The sequence below is a fragment of the Aquarana catesbeiana genome, linkage group LG09, assembly GCF_042186555.1.
Source record: "Aquarana catesbeiana isolate 2022-GZ linkage group LG09, ASM4218655v1, whole genome shotgun sequence".
Classification (NCBI taxonomy): domain Eukaryota; kingdom Metazoa; phylum Chordata; class Amphibia; order Anura; family Ranidae; genus Aquarana; species Aquarana catesbeiana.
Genome location: NC_133332.1, coordinates 65,628,128 through 65,649,344, shown reverse-complemented (window position 1 = coordinate 65,649,344; position 21,217 = coordinate 65,628,128).

The following is a 21,217-nucleotide window of genomic DNA, read 5'->3' as shown; positions in this document are numbered from 1 at the left end:
GTCTAAACAGACCTCTAATGTTCCACCTTTGAGACAGAGAAGAAAGGAGATTGAGGACACAGACCTAAATCTAAGGAGCCTCAGCCTCAGCTGCACAGAATGAATGGACAGGAATAGCTCTGTACAGAGCTTCGCGTTCATTCATAAACTGAAGCATAGGAAACACATGTTTGCAATGCCTCAGTTATGAATGGGCAAAGTCAGTGATCGGTATGGATCACTGACACTCCATTCACAAGAGGAAGGGGCCTGTGAATGACACATTTACCAGCCCTTTCCTGCTCTCATCCTGACAGTTCCCCAGGAAAGAGCACAGAGGGGCAGCAGAAGGAAGCTGGATAGGAGGAGCGCTGGTATGGGGGGCTTCATATAGAGGAATCAATCTCTACATGTTCCTCCTGCAGCTACTGAATGCCTACTTCTCCTCCTCTCCCTCCCGCAGGCATTCAGAGATTGATTCCTCTATATGCAGCTGTCCCCGCCACTCCAGCATGGGGCTGGGTCGCAATTGCGACCCCTGCGAACCCTGTAGGTACGCCCCTGGCTGCACAGTTGGGTTTTATCTACAAATACTAAATACTGCTTAAAAAAAACACATTTCAATTAGTGTTACACCTTCAGTGATTTTTAGTTGAACACTTTGAGCACAATAAAAAACATTACACAGAAAACGGTTTGTTAAAATTTCCTCCCCCAGAACTTGCAGTCTACAACTTTCAATTCTGCTGGCTCCTGTTCTCTCAGTGCTGCTTCCCTGAACCTCTGGTCTTCAGTTGAAAGACTTAACAGTGGACAGTGCAGTCTGGAGCCAGCCTGTTAGCTTTGGAAAGGGAGGGAGAGGAGGAGGGAGGAGCAATGTGATGTCTTGCCATTCTAAACTATGGCGCTGTGTTATTCTATTAAAAACACAATGTAGGGAGTAGGGATGAGCCAAACACCCCCCGGTTCGGTTCGCACCAGAACCTGCGAACGGACCGAAAATTCGCACGAACATTAGAACCCTATTGAAGTCTATGGGACTCGAACGTTCAAAATCAAAAGTGCTAATTTTAAAGGCTAATTTGCATGGTATTGTCCTAAAAAGGGTTTGGGGACCCGGGTCCTACCCCAGGGGACATGGATCAATGCACAAAAAAGTTTTAAAAACTGACGTTTTTTCAGGAGCAGTGATTTTAATAATTCTTAAAGTGAAACAATAAAAGTGTAATATTCCTTTAAATTTCGTACCTGGTGGGTGTCTATAGTATGCCTGTAAAGGGGGCATGTTTCCCGTGTTTAAAACAGTCTGACAGCAAAATGACATTTCGAAGGAAAAAAAGTAATTTAAAACTACCCGCGGCTATTAATGAATTGTCGGTCCGACAATACACATAACAGTTCATTGATAAAAACGGCATGGGATTTCCCCACAGGGGAACCCCGAATCAAGATTAAGAAAAAAATGGTGTGGGGGTCCCCCTAAATTCCATACCAGGCCCATCAGGTCTGGTATGGATATTAAGGGGAACCCCGCACTAAAATAAAAAGGTCTGGTATGGATTTTAAGGGGAACCCCGTGCCAAAATAAAAAAAAATGGCGTGGGGTCCCCCTAAAAATCCATACCAGACCCTTATCCGAGCACGCAACCTGGCAGGCCGCAGGAAAAGAGGGGGGACGAGAGAGCGCCCCCCCTCCTGAACCATACCAGGCCACATGCCCCCAACATTGGGAGGGTGCTTTGGGGTCCCCCCAAAACACCTTGTCCCCATGTTGATGGGGACAAGGGCCTCATTCCCACAACCCTTGCCTGGTGGTTGTGAGGGTCTGTGGGCGGGGGGGCTTATGGGAATCTGGAAGCCCCCTTTAACAAGGGGACCCCCAGATCCCGCCCCCCCCGTGTGAAATGGTAAGGGGGTACGTACCCCTACCATTTCACAAAAAAAGTGTCAAAAATGTTAAAAATGACAAGAGACAGTTTTTGACAATTCTTTTATTTAAAGTCTTCTTCTTTTCCATCTTTTCTTCTATCTTCTTTCTACTATCTTCCTTCGGTTTCTTCCTCCTTCTTCCTCCTCCGATCCTCTGCTTCTTGCTCCGGTGTTCTCGTCTGGCATCTTCCTCCACGGCGTCTTTTCTTCCCTTCTTCGTTCTCGGGCCGCTCCGCATCCATGATGGGAGGCTCCCGCTGTGTGACGCTTCTCATCTTCTAACAGTTTGCTAATAACGGAGGGCAGGGTCACCAGGTTGCCCCGCCCTCCGTTATTAGCGAACTGTTAGAAGATGAGAAGTGTCACACAGCGGGAGCCTCCCATCATGGATGCGGAGCGGCCCGAGAACGAAGAAGGGAAGAAGACGCCCCGGAGGAAGATGCCGGACGAGAACACCGGAGCAAGAAGCAGAGGATCGGAGGAAGAAGAAGATGGAGGAAGAAACCGAAGGAAGATAGAAGAAAGAAGACAGAAGAAAGAAGATGGAAAAGAAGAAGACTTTAAAGGCATTGTCAAAAACTGTCTCTTGTCATTTTTAACATTTTTGACATTTTTTTTGTGAAATGGTAGGGGAACTTTTGTACCCCCTTACCATTTCACACGGGGGGGGCTGGATCTGGGGGTCCCCTTGTTAAAGGGGGCTTCCAGATTCTGATAAGCCCACACCCGCAGACCCCCACAACCACCGGGCAAGGGTTGTGGGGATGAGGCCCTCGTCTCCATCAACATGGGGACAAGGTGCTTTGGGGGGGACCCCAAAGCACCCTCCTAATGTTGAGGGCATGTGGCCTGGTATGGTTCAGGAGGGGGGCGCTCTCTCGTCCCCCCCTCTTTTCCTGCAGCCTGCCAGGTTGCGTGCTCGGATAAGGGTCTGGTATGGATTTTTAGGGGGGCCCCATGCCATTTTTTTTATAATTTTGGTGCGGGGTTCCCCTTAAATTCCATACCAGACCTTAAGGGTCTGGTATGGATTTTTAGGGGGACCCCCACGCCATTTTTTTTTTAAATTTTGGTGCAGGGTTCCCCTTAATATCCATACCAGACCTGAGGGACCTGGTATGGAATTTAGGGGGACTCCCACGCCATTTTTAAAAAAAATGTTGGTTCGGGGTTCCCCTGTGGGGAAATCCCATGCTGTTTTTATCAATGAACTGTTATATGTATTGTCGGACCGACAATTCATTAATAGCCGCGAGTAGTTTTAAATGACTTTTTTCCTTTGAAATGTCATACTCAGTAAGTGATTAAGTCAGCTGCTGAAAGTACAGAATGTATACAACTTTCCTGAGCTTTCAGAAAGCAGGGTTCAGGAGCTGAAGTTACACTTTGTAGAGCTCATTGAGAACCGATTGGAGGGAAGAGAAACAACCCCCTTTCACACAGCTGAAGCTGTCAATCACAAGCTGCATGCTGGAGGTCCCTCTCCTGTCTCCTTTTTAGATTTAGTGTCAGGAAAACTTGTCAGAAGTGACTCATGCAGATAGCAGAGGAATGAAGCAGCAAAGAGAAATGTCACTTAGTGCTCTGGATTGAGATAAGTACACACTATAGAGGGATATGTTTTGTTCATATTTCATGTCAGAGGTTTACAGCCACTTTATTGCATTGCCTGCATTAAGGTAAAAAATGTCCCAGTGTTTGTATCACCCCCTCACCCCCTTATACTTACCTGAGCCTGATCGTGACTCGGCACTATGCCCATCTGCAGCAGCTCTCCCCTCTATCTCTCTCTGTTCATAGAAGCAGCAGCAGGAGGCCATTTGTTCCTGCTGCTGTCAATCAAATCCTGTGGGCAGAGAGTGGGGGGCGGAGCTGAGCCGCACTGTATGTTTCAATAGACATACACATCCTGGCTCAGGATCCAGCCCGCAGGTGTGCCCCCATAGCAAACTTCTTGCTTTAGGGGCACACAAAGAAGAGGAGGAGCAGAGAGTGCAGGTGAGGGACCCCAGAAGAGGAGGTTCGGGCCACTTTGTGCAGAACCATTGCACAGAGCAAGTAAGTATAACATGTTTATGTTGATTATTTTGTTAGTGATGCGGGAACCAGCACGATTACATCGCCGGTTCCCACTTTGCATCTCTCCGGCAGGCAATTCACACTGCCCTCTGCGCTGTGGGTGTCAATACAATGTTAATGACACCCCCAGATTGGTTCACAGATCGCAGTGCGAACTCACACAGGAATCAGATCACATGGGTAAGAACACCCATGCGATCCGATTCCAGTGTGGGGAAAAAAAAGTCTCTGCACTATTTTCCTGCGAATGTGAGTTCCTGCGAAATGTGAGTTCAACTGTATGGCTGAACTCGTATTGCACAGACATCACATGCAATCGGAATCGCAGTGCAGGTGCGAATCACATGCAATGTCTGTGTTCGCACAAGTGTGAACCTAGATTAAATTTAAAAAAAATACCTCTACAAATGCTTTAATATCACTTTAATTATATATTTAATGAATACAGTGCTGTAATAATTTGCCTATAGTAAATCTACAATCAACTTTAAAGTGACCCTGTCACTTCTCTAAAAGAATAGAACTAGCTTCTCACTTTAACTTAAAGAGGAACTGTAATCTGCTCACATCATTTGTAATAAAAACATCTTTGCCATTCTGAAGCTTCCCTCCAACCACTTTGCATATTATTATATATATATATATATATATATATATATATATATATATATATATATATAATAATATGCAAAGTGGTTGGAGGGAAGCTTCAGAATGGCAAAGATGTTTTTATTACAAATGATGTGAGCAGATTACAGTTCCTCTTTAAGTTAAAGTGAGAAGCTAGTTCTATTCTAGTTCTATTCTTTTAGAGAAGAATATATATACTGTGATTCTGTACTTGCCAAATATGCTGCAGAAATCTCCCTCCACTGAGAATGGCTGCAACCATTTTAACTGTGGGCAGCTGAAGCTGCTGCCTGTTCACTTCCTGGATTTACACAGACACACAGAGGCACACCTCCAACTCTGCAGTTTTCATTGGCCCTCTTATGACTTATCCCCCCTCCCTTCCTTGCAAACTCTCACAAGAGTGAGAGAGAGAGCTGTGCATGATGTCATAAGCCCAGGCTTTTTACCAGACAAGAAACAGGAAGTGGGCTGTATAAGGTATTTATTGGCAGAGGAAAAAAGGTTTTACTATCCAAAGTTAAAACAACAAGGGCAGAAGATTTAATAGATGGAAAGATGAAAAAATAACTGAAGGTCCGCTTTAAGAAGATGAAGTCTTAACTCTCCAACAAGGAGCAGATTAGGTCTTTATAAGCATAGCTCCCAACTGTCCCTGATTTCGAGGGACTGTCCCCGATTTGGAGCAATGTCCCTCTGTCCCTTATTGCTCCTCATTTGTGCCTCATTTTGGTCTGATCTATATAGATGTTTTTAAAATGCACTTGTTATCTATCAAAAAGTGTTTTCCAGCACTAAACCTTTCATCTGATTTCTAAATAGCTGCATTTGTAAATTCAAAAAGCCAATATAAAGGAATAATAGTGGTAAAAAAGCACTTGTGGGTTTAACCAATCTTGTTTTTTGTACAATTGTCCTTTAAGGGGGCGTGACAGGGGGTGTGTCCTATGCCTGCATGCTTTTGCTGATAGGTGTCCCTCATTCCCATCTCAAAAAGTTGGGAGGTATGGTAAAAGGTCCTGGTACTGTGCTATCCAGCACTACTGGGTATATCAGATAATGTGTCCCCTGCTGGCACCATGGTTTCTTCTCCAAGTTTAGAAACCAGTGGGAGAAACCAAGAAGCCCAGCAGGGGCGTACTGCATGCAATAGAAGAAGCGGAATGCTTTCCAAATGAAATCTTCGCTGTCCTCATGAGCTCTTTGCAGATATGTGGGTAGTGTGGGATATCAAAGATGCCCAGATGACTGATGAAGACTTCATTTGCTTCCTTTCAGAGAGGTAAGTATTCTGCTTCTTCTATTGCAAGAAGAAGCCGGCTGGGGAGGTGTTTACTAACCTCTTCCTGATGGCAGAGGCCTTCTCTGAAATGTATAGCCTCTAACCAAAATCTTTTCTGTTGCTGTCTGTGCGCAATATTTCCCCATAGACCAGAACGAGGCTATACTCTTACATTAAAGACATAAGGAGTGCAGCTCTATTCAAGTCTATAGGAAGTTTCTCCAAGGGCAGAGCAAGAAAAAAAAAATGAGCAGTGACCTTCAACATTGGCCACTATCTGTTTTTTTTTCTTTAATTAAGGGTGAACTAAACCCAGGACCCTGCATTCACTATATCTGGTCTCCCACAGTACACACAACATGGAAATGCAATTATTTTAGTAAATATAAACTGCTAAATACCTTTTCTCATCAGCAGTATATAGCAGTCTTGTGACTTCTATCAGTGTCTGGTTTAAGCTTGTAGGAGGAGTTTTCATTCTACTCTGACTGTCCTATGAGGCTGCAGGACACCTGACCCCCTGTCTGGGCAGTGCTGGTTGGCCCTGTGCCGATCACATGCACTCTCCCAAGAAAAAAATAAACCCTCTAACAATACACACCAAACTGAGCATGTGCAGAGTGCCCCCAAGGCTCTGTACTATTAGGAGACAGATTGGAAGAAGGGGAGGATCAGAGAAGATGGGATCAAACAGCCTTTTCACACATTGTGCAGGATTAACCCTTGTTTAGCATAACAAGCATGTTTTACTGCATATACAGACTGATTTTACTGTTGTGGGTTTAGTTTAAGTGTGTTGTATTATATTCACATTGAGCGTGTTTTACATTCCTTTTTCATGGTTGGCACTTCTGCCTTGTAACACTGGTGTATGAATCCCAGCTGGGATACTATCTGCATGGAGTTTGCATGTTCTCCCTATATTTTAATTGTTTTCCTCCAAATAGTAATTTTTTTCCCCCACACTCCAAAAACATGCTGGTAGATTAAGAGGCAATCAAATGTCTAAATTGGCCCTAGTATGTGTGTGTGGGGAGAGGTTTGCATGTGAGATAGGGACCTTAGATTGTAAACTGCTCGAGGGCAGGGACTGATGTGAATGTGCAGCGAGGGGAAAAAAGTATTTGATCCCCTGCTGATTTGATATGTTTGCCCACTGACAAAGACATGATCGGATCAATCTATAATTTTAATGGTAGGTTTATATTAACAGTGAGAGACAAAATAACAACTATCCAGAAAAACACATTTCTAAAAAGTTATAAATTAATTAGCATTTTAATGAGTGAAATAAGTATTTGATCCCCTATCAATCAACAAGATTTCTGACTCCCAGGTGTCTTCTATACAGGCAACAAGCTGAGATTAGGAGCACTCTCTTAAAATGAGTGCTCCTAATCTCAGCTTGTTACCTGTATAAAAGACACCTGTCCACAGAAGCAATCAAGCAATCAAATTCCAATCTCTCCACCATGGCCAAGACCAAAGAGCTGTCTTGTCAGGGACAAGATTGCAGACCTACACAAGGCTGGAATGGGCTACAAGACCATCTCAAAGCAGCTTGTCGAGAGGGTGACAACAGTTGGTGCAATCATTCGCAAATGAAAGAAACACAAAATAAATGTCAATCTCCATGCAAGAACTCACCTCATGGAGTTTCAATGATCATGAGAACAATGAGGAATCAGCCCAGAACTACACAGGAGAATCTTGTCATTGATCTCAAGGCAGCTGGGACCATAGTCACCAAAAAAACAATTGGTAACAATTGTTTATGACGTGAAGGACTGAAATGCTGCAGTGCCAGCAAGGTCCCGCTGCTCATGAAAGCACATGTACAGGCCCATCTGAAGTTTGCTAATGAACATCCGAATGATTCAGAGGAGAAGTGGGTGAAAGTGTTGGGGTCAGATGAGATCAAAATCGAGCTCTTTGGCATCAACTCAACTCGTCGTGTTTGGAGGAGGAGGAATGCTGCCTATGATCATCAAACATGGAGGTGGAACCATTATGCTTTGGGGGGGAGCGTTTCTGCTAAGGAGACTGGACAACTTCACTGCATTAAAGGGACGATGGACAAGGCCATGTATCGTCAAATCTTGGGTACAAACCTCCTTTCCTTAGCCAGGGCATTGAAAATGGGTCGTGAATGGGTATTCCAGCATGACAATGACCCAAAACACACGGCCAAGGCAACAAAGGAGTGGCTCAAGAAGAAACACATTAAGGTTCTGCAGTGGCCTAGCCAGTCTCCAGACCATATTCCCATAGAAAAATTCTCTAAACCTTGAAGATTTGGAGATGATTTGCAAAGAGGAGTGGGACAAAATCCCTCCTGAGATGTGTGAAAACCTGGTGGCCAACTACAAGAAATGTCTGACCTTGATTGCCAACAAGGGTTTTGCCACCAAGTACTAAGTTATGTTTTGCGAAGGGGTCAAATACTTATTTCACTCATTAAAATGCAAATCAATTTATAACTTTTTGAAATGCGTTTTTTCTGGATATTTTTGTTGTTATTCTGTCTCTCATTGTTAAAATAAACCTACCATTAAAATTATAGACTGATCATTTCTTTGTCAGTGGGCAAACGTACAAAATCAGCAGTGGATCAAATACTTTTTTCCCTCACTGTATAGTGTGTAAAGCACTGCATAAATTATCGGCACTATATAAATACTTGTAATAAATTTGGAGGAAACTACTTTATGTAATCAGCTTCCTGTGTTGATCCTGTAAAATGTACTGAGGGTATCAGTCATCTCTATTGACAAGCTGGTGCTGCAGAGAAACTGCTGACAACAGGACTTCCTAAGTACATACCATACATATGACATTAGTGAGGACCACTAAAAACACCAATGCAGGAATCTTCATGCACTTTTAGAGGCAGGTAAAGATGACTTATGCATTCAAATGGGAATGGGCCTTAAGAGGTTAAAATGGCCAATGGCCACCAATCAGTACAAGTTGGGCAGGTTGGCTGTTCAGCCTCACAAGGAAGTGAAGGCCGAGTGGAAGAAGCCAGCAGTGGACAGGTGGGCGGGAGACAGCGCTAATCTTTGAACCTGTCAGCAAGTTTAAAACTGGTGCAGGGCAGGCGGACAGATTGGGATATGTAATCTTTTATTATCCCTGGGGACAGATGGAGCCATGAACAGGGAAACCTTGAGGAGGTGTAGCAAGACGCTGGCTTTATAATCCGCAGGGAGGGGTGCCAGGGCAGAGGGCTAAGCCTGCTTTATATTGGAATAGTGAAGGAAGCTCGAGAGCAGTGCTCACTGGCAGCCTTGTGGAATGGAAAAGTAGCCGGCTGAGACTTTTCACCACTTCAGGCTAAAAGAGGAACACAAACTGATTATTAATGAATAATCAGAAATAACGCTTTTCCTAGGGGCTCATTCACACTACACATCACGTGTTAATGTGTACATAATGCAGACATGTTGCTGTGCAATGCAGCGTTGCAGTGCTTTCTTTTCTTAACAGTATGTAATTTTTATGCACCGCAGTGCATTGCGATGCATTACAGATCAGAATGTGCCTGAATGTTTTCAATATGGCAGCTTTGTTGCAGAGGCACAACATGGTTGTTAAGGAGCGGGCAGGCGCCAGTATCCTTAACAACCAGTGTATAGCGGGGCTAGGCCAGAAAAGGGGGGGATGAACAAGTGCCCCCTCCTCTCCTGAACCATACCAGGCCACATTCTCTCAACATGGGGGGGGGGGTGCTTTGGGGAGTCCCCAAATCACATTGTCCCCATGTCGATGAGGACAAGGGCCTCTTCCCCACAACCCTGGCCCAGTGGTTGTGGGGGTGCGGGGGGTGACATATCAGAATCTGGAGGCCCCTTTTAACAAGGGAGCTCACAGATCCCGCCCCCCCCATGTAAATGATTATGGGGTAATAAATAGTACCATTAACCATTTAGCAAAAAAAAAAGAAAATAAAAACACACAGCCAGTTTTTGACAGGTCTTTTATTCAAAAACAAACAAATAAATAAATGTCTCCCGAAGTAGATCCAATGTCACCAAAGGGTCTGGTATGGATTTGGGTGAGGACCCACATTGCTTTTTTTTTTTTACTTTTGGCATGGGGTTCCCCTTAAAATTCATACCAGAGCCAAAGGGCCTGGTATTGATTGGGGGGGCCCTATGCAGTTTTTTTTTTTTAATGCCAGCATTTTTTGTTTACGTTTCAGCTGTCAGCGAGGAATCCCACTGACAGCTGATGAGTCATCAATTGTTAAGGACGCGGCGGCCACCTGCTCCTTAACAACACGTTATTCACGTTATTCCATGCGTCACATCCAAATCGTGCCAAAGTAGCATGAAGTCGCATCACAATGTACATCGCACAACTTTGGAGTCGCAATAAGTGTGAGTGGAGTAGAATACTTACCCGAGCCCCATCTCGATCCAGTGATTTGCACGAGAGTAGTGGCTCTCCTGGGTCCCTCCGTCCTCATTGGCTGAGACACAGCATCAGGAGCCAGTTATGAGGGAGCCAGGGGCGGGGCTGAGCCACACTCTGTGTGTCCTGTGGATACAAAGAGGCGGCTCAGGAGTGAGCACGCAGAAGTGTCCCAATAGCAAACGGCTTGCTAGGGGGTAACTTGGCAAGAGGGAGGTGCCAGCGGGGGACCCCAGAAGAAGAGGAACAAGGCTGCTCAGTGCAAAACCACTACACAGAGCAGGTAAGTATAACCTTTAAAGGGGTTGTAAAGGTAAAAGTTTTTTCACCTTAATGCATTCTATGCATTAAGGTGAAAAAACATCCGACAATACCGGCCCCCCCAGCCCCCCCCGTTTTACTTACCTGACCCCTTCGAAAGTCCCGCGCTCGCTCCCGACATCCTCTTCGCCGCTCAGCCTGGCCGTTGATTGGCTAGAGTGGATGGATTGAAAGCAGCGCAGCCATTGGCTCACGCTGCTGTCAATCACATCCAATGATGCGGCGCGCCGGGGCGGGGCCGAGTGATACAGTGAGCGGCTATGGCCGCCGGCTGTATCATGGGAGCATGCCCGCAAGCACTCAACACTATGCAAGGGAGCTCACATGAAAGTGTTGAGTCCTTGCGGAGGGGAGCCGAGACAGCCGCAGAGGGACCCCAGAAGACCAGGTTCGGGGCCACTCTGTGCAAAACGAGCTGCACAGTGGAGGTAAGTATAACATGTTTGTTATTTAAAAAAAAAAAAATAGCTTTAGTGATCCTTTAAGAGCCACTGGATGGCAGAAAAGGGTTAGTGCACTGATTAGCGCAGTCACATGATTGCACTGACCAAAAAGCTTGCATCATGATGGATACTCACCGGGTATGTGTATTGTGGTGTACGGCCACTGTGATGTCCTGTGCTGAAAAGGTGAACTTACCCTTTCAGCACTCTTTACGCCTAGAGGAAAAGAGATTTTATCTCCAAATACGGAAAGGTTTCTTCACAGTAAGAGCTGTAAAAATGTGGAATAGACTCCCCCCAGAGGTGGTTCTGGCCAGCTCAGTAGATTGCTTTAAGAAAGGCCTGGATTCTTTCCTAAATGTACATAATATAACTGGATACTGACATTTAGAGGTAAAGTTGATCCAGGGAATATCCGATTGCCTCTTAGGGGATCAGGAAGGAATTTTTTCCCCTGCTGTAGCAAATTGGATCATACTTTGCTGGGGTTTACGTCTTCCTCTGGATCAACTGTGGGTTGATGATTGTGTATACGGGATTGTATGATATTGTTTTTTATTTATTCATTTATTTTTATGGTTGAACTAGATGGACTTGTGTCTTTTTCAACCTGTAACTATGTAACCCATTAAACACCTCCTGTCCACTGTACTGTATATATGTGCTCAAACGGGAGCAGTGATATCAGGATCATGGATGCAGCCATGATTCTGGTATTGTTTTTTAACCACTTCATTACTGGGCACTTTTACCCACTTTCTGCCCAAACCAATTTTCAGCTTTCAGTGTTGTCACACTTTGAATGACAGTTACACGGCCATGTAACGCTGATACCAAATGACATTTTTATCATTTTTTTTCAGACAGATAGCACTTTCTTTTGGTGGTATTTAATCACCACTGGGGGTTTTATTTTTTTTGCTAAATAAACTAAAACAGAGGGAAAATTTTGAAAAAATTTAAGTTTCTGTTAATATAATTTTGCAAACAAGTAATTTTTCTTCTTCACTAATGAGGAGGCACTGGCCGGCGGCACAAAAAAGCTGCACTGCACTGGGAATCACTACTGTTGTAAGTCTTAAGTGGATGCTGTTTGACATTTTGGGACATTTATTGGCATGGAGTTCACCAGAGCTTCACAGGTTGCCACTGAAGTCCTCTTCCACTCCTCCATGATGACGTCACAAAGCTGGTGGATGTTAGAGACCTTGCGCTCCTCCACCGTCCATTTGAGGATGCCCCACAGATGTTCAATAGGGTTTAGGTCTGAGACATGCTTGGCCAGTCCATCACCTTTACCCTCAGCTTCTTTAGCAAGGCAGTGGTCGTCTTGGAGGTGTGTTTGGGGTTGTTATCATGTAGGAATACCGCCCTGTGGCCCAGTCTCCGAAGGGAGGGGATCATGCTCTACTTCAGTATGTCACAGTACATGTTGGCATTCATAGTGCCCTCAATGAACTGTAGCTCCCCAGTGCTGACAGCACTCATGCAGCCCCAGACCATGACACCCCCATCTCCATGCTTGACAGTAGGCAAGACACACTTGTCTTTGTACTCCTCATCTGGTTGCCGCCACACACGCTTGACACCAACTGAACCAAATAAGTTTATCTTGGTCTCATCAGACCACAGGACATGGTTCCAGTAATCCATGTCTTTAGCCTGCTTGTCTTCAGCAAACTGTTTGCGGGCTTTCTTGTGCATCATCTTTAGAAGAGGTTTCCTTTGGGACGACAGCCATGCAGACCAATTTGATGCAGTGTGTGGCGTATGGTCTGAGCACTGACAGGCTGACCCCCCACCCCTTCAACCTCTGCAGCAATGCTGGCAGCACTCATACATCTATTTCCCAAAGACAACCTCTGGATATGATGCTGAGCACGTGCACTCAACTTCTTTGGTCAACCATGGCGAGGTCTGTTCTGAGTGGAACCTGTCCTGTCCGCTGTATGGTCTTGGCCACTGTGCTGCAGCTCAGTTTCAGGGTCTTGGAAATCTTCCTATAGCCTAGGCCATCTTTATGTAGAGCAGGGGTCTCAAACTGGCGGCCCTCCAGCTGTTGCAAAACTACAAGTCCCATGAGGCATTGCAAGGCTAACAGGTACAAGCTTGAATCCCACAGGCAGAGGCATGATGGGACTTGTAGTTTTGCAACAGCTGGAGGGCCACCAGTTTGAGACCCCTGATGTAGAGCAACAATTCTTTTTTTCTGATCCTCAGGGAGTTCTTTGCCATGAGGTGCCATGTTGAACTTCCACTGACCAGTATAAGGGAGTGAGAGCGATAACACCAAATTTAATACACCTGCTCCCCATTCACACCTGAGACCTTGTAACACTAACGAGTCACATGACACCGGGGACGGAAAATGGCTAATTGGGCCTAATTTGGACATTTTCACTTAGAGGTGTACTCACTTTTGTTGCCAGCGGTTTAGACATTAATGGCTGTGTGTTGAGTTATTTTGAGGGGACAGTAAATTTACACTGTTATACAAGCTGTACAATCACTACTTTACATTGTAGCAAAGTGTCATTTCTTCAGTTTTGTGACATGAGAAGATATAATAAAATATTTACAAAAATGTGAGGGGTGTACTCTTGTGAGATACTGTAAATAAAAAAAAATTACATGAAACTATAATGGATGCGCAATTTTGAAGCATGACATGATAGGTATCTATTTGCTCGGTGTAACATCATCTTTTTTATTTTGCCAAAAAGTTGGGTATTGTATTGTGTTTGTATCGTAGTTTATTGCCATTCCTTGGGCATGCACAATTTAAAAAAGAAATCACAAAACCCACTATTTTATTCTTAGGGAATTTGCTTTCAGAAAATATATATTGTTTGGGGGTTCTAAGTGAGTTTCTATCAAAAAAAAAAAAAGAAGCATATTTTTACATGTATTTAAGAAATGTCAGATTTGCCCTCGATGACAAGTAGTTAAAAATAGGAACCTAATTGTTAACATTATCCATAAAACCTGTGCCAGAGTCAAATGTTTCATAACCAATCCACATCATTAAAAGCCCCTATCACCATAGGTGCCAAATTGAAGACCTGCTTTTTAAACATGGCAAAACTTGCCTGAGCCCAAATCTCAGAGACCACAACTTCACCTGCAAGGTAGAAAATATCCTGTCCTGTAGTGACTCAACAGGAAATAAGATACCGGTATATTTCCAGCTGTCACATGAACCAGTGTCCCCATTGGAAGATTTCCCCTCTATTCCTGTTTTGGCAGCAACAGCCTGGCTCGGGAGCGCACATGCACAGGTGCCTCTATAGCACCCGGCTTGCTAAGAAGGCACCAGGATCAGCGGGAGGAGCAGAAGCTGCTGGCGGAGACTGCCAAAAAGGACATAAGGGACCGCTCTGTGCAATATCATTGCACAGAGCAAGCATGTCCCCTTTTTTTATTTTGAACAAAAAACATTTTATCCTGTAGTATCACTTTGAAGTATAACTAGAGGCAAAACATTTTTAGTATTAGAGTGGAAAGGGATTAGAACATCTGAACATCTGTGCTCCCATTAGGGAGCTTCATCCTCTCTATTTGTTCTGTTCACTTATCACTGAAAGTGATGTAAAATCAGGAATTTTTGGTTGTCACCAGAGCAGGAATAGAGCAGTATCTTTACAATGAGGACACTAGTTCTGGTGACAACCAGGGATTTCCTCTTATGTTTTGTCTATGGGACAGGAAGTGAAGGAAAATCTACCCTGTAGAATTTAACCTGTCCTTAACACTTAAAGAGTAACTCCACTTTTGTTGAGAAAAACCCTTCCCCTCTGGGTGATCTATGTACATTGAAAGAATTTTAACCAGTTCCCGCCCAGCCTATAGACAAATGATGGCCAGGTGGGACACACGCCTTTCCAGGTGGATGTCATATGACGTCCTCCCCAGAACCTGCCTCCTGCCCACCCCACCAGTCAGTGTGCCTGATCAACGCCACACCAGTTATATGATGACGCTGTTCTGCACTGGTAAAAATTGTGAAAAAACAAACACTTTTTTAACATTACTTAATTTTCCAAAAAATTGTGACAAAAAATTACAACTTCAAAAAACTTGCCATGCCTCATACTAAATACCTTGGATTGTCTACTTTCCTACAGACAATTAATAAACACTGATTTGGGTTATTTTCACCAAAGAAATGTAGTAGAATACAGTCTGGCCAAAATTTATATTAAAAAAAAGATTATTTATTTGCTTAATTTTACAACAGAAACAAAGAAAAACATGTTTTTTTCAAATATTTTGGTGTTTTTTGTTTATTTAGCAAAAAATTAAAAAAAAACAGTAATGATTAAATACCACCAAAAGAAAGCTCTATTTGTGTGAAAAAAATATAAAAATTTCAAATGAGTACAGTGGTGCATGACCATGCAATGGTCATTCAAAGTGTGACAGCGCTGAAAGCTGAAAATTAGCCTGGGCAGGAAGGGGGTGAAAGTGCCCTGTATTGAAGTGGTTAACAAAATTTGTTGCAGATTCCTACCTTTTGATATTCTGAAGAAAAAACTGCTGGGAGTGCATAGGAGTGGTTTTATAATTATCAATCAGATGCTGCACCTGCACACCTGTACACACGGGCGGAATTTTCGACCGAACACGTCCGCCAGAACGAATCCGTCGAACAATCCGACCATGTGTGGGCTTCATCAGACTTCCGACAGACCTTTTCGGTAGAAAATCAGACGGACTTTAGATTTGAAACATGTTTCAAATCTTTCCGACGAATTTGAGTCCGGTCGAAAAATCCGCTCGTCTGTATGCTAGTCCGATGGACGAAAACCGGCGCTAGGGCAGCTATTGGCTACTGGCTATCAACCTCCTTATTTTAGTCCGGTCGTAGGCCATCACGTACGAATCCCTCGGACTTTGGTATGATCGTGTGTAGCCAACTCCGTTTGTTCGAAAGTCTGTCGGAAGTCCATCGAAAGTCCGTCGGAAAGACCGTTGGACCTTTGATGCCGAAAAGTCCGCCCGTGTGTACACGGCATTAGGGCCAGCATCCCTTTAGACAGGATTTCCCTTTGGGAGTATCTCACCAAAAATGACATTTTGTTGCAGATACTGTAGATCGTCTGACTTTTTTCGCTTAAAAGTCGCAAGTAGAAATTGAATAGGTTACTAAAGTCACGACAATTCTCGTAGGACAGAAAAAAAAAATCAGAAGTGATGTCATGTGTTGTAATGTATTTGTATTGTATTTTTGGATGACAACTGTACTGACTAAACGAAAATCGACCCTGTCACTAGAACCAGCTTCTCCCTTTAACTTAAAGTGGTTCTATGCATTAAGATAAAAAGCCTTCTGTGTGCCTCAGCCCCCCTAATATTTACCTGAGCCCAATCTCGATCCAGCGATCGTTGCACGAGAGATTTGGCTGGCTGGGACTCTCCCTCCTGATTGGCTGAGACAGCAGTGTAACCCTAAAGGCTCCTACTGCTGTCAAAGTCAGTGAGCCAATGAGGAGAGAGAGGGGGTGGGACCCAGCCATGGCTCTTTGTCTGAATGGACACAACGAGTAGTGGTTTGGCTTGGGTGCCCCCATAGCAAGCTGCTTGTTGAGGGGCACTCGGCAGGGGGAGGGGCCAGAAGCGCCAAAGAGGGACTTGAGAAGTCCCATCAAATGCTGTCACTGTGCCCATCGAATGCTGTCACTGTGCCCAACGAATGCTGCCACTCTGCCTATCGAATGCTGTCACTGTGCCTATCAAATGCTGCCAGTGTGCCTATCAAATGCTGCCACTCTGCCTATCGAATGCTGTCACTGTGCCTATCAAATGCTGCCAGTGTGCCTATCAAATGCTGCCACTGTGCCATCGAATGCTGCCACTGTGACCCCCCCGCCCGCTCGCCGTTTGCCCGGCACCTACCCTGTCTCGGTGGGGCAGCGGGTGACGGTGGAGAGCGGTGTCCTCCATGCGCCTTCGTCCGTCCTCTCCTCCTGTCAGGCGTCCAATCACAGCACCTGTCGGTTCAGCCAATCAGGTGACGGGTAACCTGATTGGTGGAGAGGCGGTTCAGTGTTAGGAAAGCGAATATTCATTCGCTGTTCTAACACACCTGGGTGAACTGTGAGCGCCAAGCATGCTGCTCGCAGGTCACCTTTTTTGACGCCTATTAGAGCCTATGGCTCCAATCAGGTGCTTCAAAAACAAACCCCCGCCGCTGTAATTCAGGCGCCCGGTGCCCGAAAAAGGGGCCGGGCACCTGAATAGGGGGTGGCAGCGGCGGCCACTTGTTCCGGACCCAAAAATGCACAGGACCCTTTTCAAAACTGCACCGCGGCCGCCATGGACATGTATACACTGACTCTATTGAGAGTCGTTTACATTCACATGTTATGTGAACTGTATGCGGTTAAAAACGCATTTGATTCACATATATGTGAAGCCAGCCTTAGAGAAGCTTCAGACAAAAATCAAGGATCCATTTTTAACCACTTGCTGACCGCCGCACGCCGATGTACGTCCAAACTTTGGCGGCAGATATCGTTGTTATGGCAGCAGCTAGCTGCCATAACCCTGGTATCCCCGTTTCCGTGCGGCGGTCGGCTTTACGATAAAAGTGGTCCCTGCGGCGGATTCGCCGTGAGATCACTTTTATCGGTGGCGGGAGAGGGCCCCCCCTCCCGCCGCAATCCGGTGCCCTCCGACGCTTACCGGAGCCGTCGGTAGCGGCGGAGGCGATCGCGTCTTTCTCCCTTCTGTGCCTGGAGACGAGTGAGGCTAAGATGGCGCCCACTCGTCTCCATGACACTGCTGGGAGGAAGCAACGTCAATACGTCACTTCCGCCCACGGCTCTTAAAGGCACATTTTTTTTAATTACTTTTTTATTTATTTATTTATTTTTTATTGCATTTTAGTGTAAATATGAGATCTGAGGTCTTTTTGACCCCAGATCTCATATTTAAGAGGTCCTGTCATGCTTTTTTTCTATTACAAGGGATGTTTACATTCCTTGTAATAGGAATAAAAGTGATACAATTTTTTTTTTCAAAACAGTGTAAAAGTAAATAAAATCATGTAAAATAAATAATAAAAATTAAAAAAATTAAAAAAAAAACCCCCTTCCAGACGAGCTCGCGTGCAGAAGTGAACGCATAAGTGAGTAGCGCCCGCATATGAAAACGGTGGTCAAACCACACATGTGAGGTATCGCCGCGACCAGTAGAGCGAGAGCAATAATTCTAGCCCTAGACCTCCTCTGTAACGCAAAACATGCAACCTGTAGAACTTTTTAAACGTCACCTATGGAGATTTTTGAGGGTAAAAGTTTAACGCCATTCCACGAGCGGGCGCAATTTTGAAGCGTGACATGTTGGGTATCAATTTACTTGGCGTAACATTATATTTCACAATATAAAAAAAAAATTGGGCTAACTTTACTGTTGTCTTATTTGCGCAAATACGGTGCAAAAAAAAGTATTGCATTGACTGCCATTTTATTCTCTAAGGTGTTAGAAAAAAACAATATATAATGTTTGGGTTAGAAAAAAACAATATATAATGTTTGGGGGTTCTAAGTAATTTTCTAGCAAAAAAAACTGTTTTTAACACCTAAAATCCAAAACGAGGCTAGTCCTTAAGTGGTTAAGAAAAACGTGATTTTAGTCACATAGTTATGTGGAGAATATTTTACAGTAAAGTACATGCACGATAAAAAGGTAGCAATTTAATTTCTGTGTTAACAACAGATGTTTTATGTAAGAAAATGTATATTTAAGGCTGGGTTCACACAATTGCGAATTGGACGCGGGTTCCCCTGTGCATCTTTTGGTCTGTTTCAGGCCCAAATTCAGACAAAAATTCGGGATGAAATCTGACCTAAAACGGTGAACGGGGACGCACCAGACCCCTAGTGTGAGCCACATGCGAAGAAGTGTGAACCCAGCCTAAATGTTAATAGGCTTCATTTCCTTCATTAAAAGTATTTTTTTAATTAGCAAATTAATTTACATAAACTACACACGTTTTTAAAATTAGTTGTTAATATTAACTTGTTTTTTTTTTAGCATTTTTTCTTGAAAGAACATTTTTCTGTATTATCACTTTAACATTTGTCCATGCCAAAAGCCTTATAGCTTATACACTGTATTTTGTTTTCTAAACAAGACATATAGCGCCACCTAGTGCCAGAATTCACACTTGTAAAATCGACAGAACTTGCAAAAGGAATATTCATCATTCCCCTGCTTAGTTTAGTCAACTGCTTTTGATGCGCTAAAAGAAAACCTCAGACAACAATGTGCCTTTTGACTGCCACTTGTAGGTTCCACACCCCACCACAGCCCTATAGTGTGCAAAAAAATATTTGATCCCCTGCTGATTTTGTACGTTTGCCCACTGACAAAGAAATGATCCGTTTTTTAATTTTAATGGTCGGTTTATTTTAACAGTGAGAGACAAAATAACAACAAAAATATCCAGAAAAACGCATTTCAAAAAAGTTATAAGTTGATTTGTATTTTATTGAGTGAAATAAGTATTTTATTCCCTATCAATGAGCAAGATTTCTGGCTCCCAGGTGTCTTCTATACAGGTAACGAGCTGAGATTAGGAGCACTCTCTTAAAAGGGAGTGCTCCTAATCTTAGCTTGTTACCTCTATAAAAGACACCTGTCCACAGAAGCAATCAATCAAATTCAGGGTCATTTGGGTAGTTTCTGTTGTCATTATGATTTAAAAAGAGTAAACACAGTTGATTGATGATAAATGGCTTCAGCCAAACCCTAACCATGAGTGAAAGAAAAGTTGTTGTGTTATCATTCCTATTCTTTGAAAAATGGCCAAGAAATCATCAATTCTGCCAGGGTATGTAAACTTATGAGCACAACTTTCTTATGTACCCACAGATAACCACCTACCTATAGACTCTTCTCTTTTATTATATACCCACAGATACCACCTACCTATAGACTCTTCTCTTTTATTATATACCCACAGATACCACCTACCTATAGACTCTTCTCTTTTATTATATACCCACAGATACCACCTACCTATAGACTCTTCTCTTTTATTATGTACCCACAGATAACCACCTACCTATAGACTCTTCTCTTTTATTATGTACCCACAGATAACCACCTACCTATAGACTCTTCTCTTTTATTATATACCCACAGATACCACCTACCTATAGACTCTTCTCTTTTATTATGTACCCACAGATAACCACCTACCTATAGACTCTTCTCTTTTATTATATACCCACAGATACCACCTACCTATAGACTCTTCTCTTTTATTATATACCCACAGATACCACCTACCTATAGACTCTTCTCTTTTACTATATACCCACAGATAACCACCTACCTATAGACTCTTCTCTTTTACTATATACCCACAGATAACCACCTACCTATAGACTCTTCTCTTTTATTATATACCCACAGATAACCACCTACCTATAGACTCTTCTCTTTTATTATATACCCACAGATAACCACCTACCTATAGACTCTTCTCTTTTATTATATACCCACAGATAACCACCTACCTATAGACTCTTCTCTTTTATTATATACCCACAGATAACCACCTACCTATAGACTCTTCTCTTTTATTATATACCCACAGATAACCACCTACCTATAGACTCTTCTCTTTTATTATATACCCACAGATAACCACCTACCTATAGACTCTTCTCTTTTATTATATACCCACAGATAACCACCTACCTATAGACTCTTCTCTTTTATTATATACCCACAGATAACCACCTACCTATAGACTCTTCTCTTTTATTATATACCCCCAGATAACCACCTACCTATAGACTCTTCTCTTTTATTATATACCCACAGATAACCACCTACCTATAGACTCTTCTCTTTTATTATATACCCACAGATAACCACCTACCTATAGACTCTTCTCTTTTATTATATACCCACAGATAACCACCTACCTATAGACTCTTCTCTTTTATTATATACCCCCAGATAACCACCTACCTATAGACTCTTCTCTTTTATTATATACCCACAGATACCACCTACCTATAGACTCTTCTCTTTTACTATATACCCACAGATAACCACCTACCTATAGACTCTTCTCTTTTACTATATACCCACAGATAACCACCTACCTATAGACTCTTCT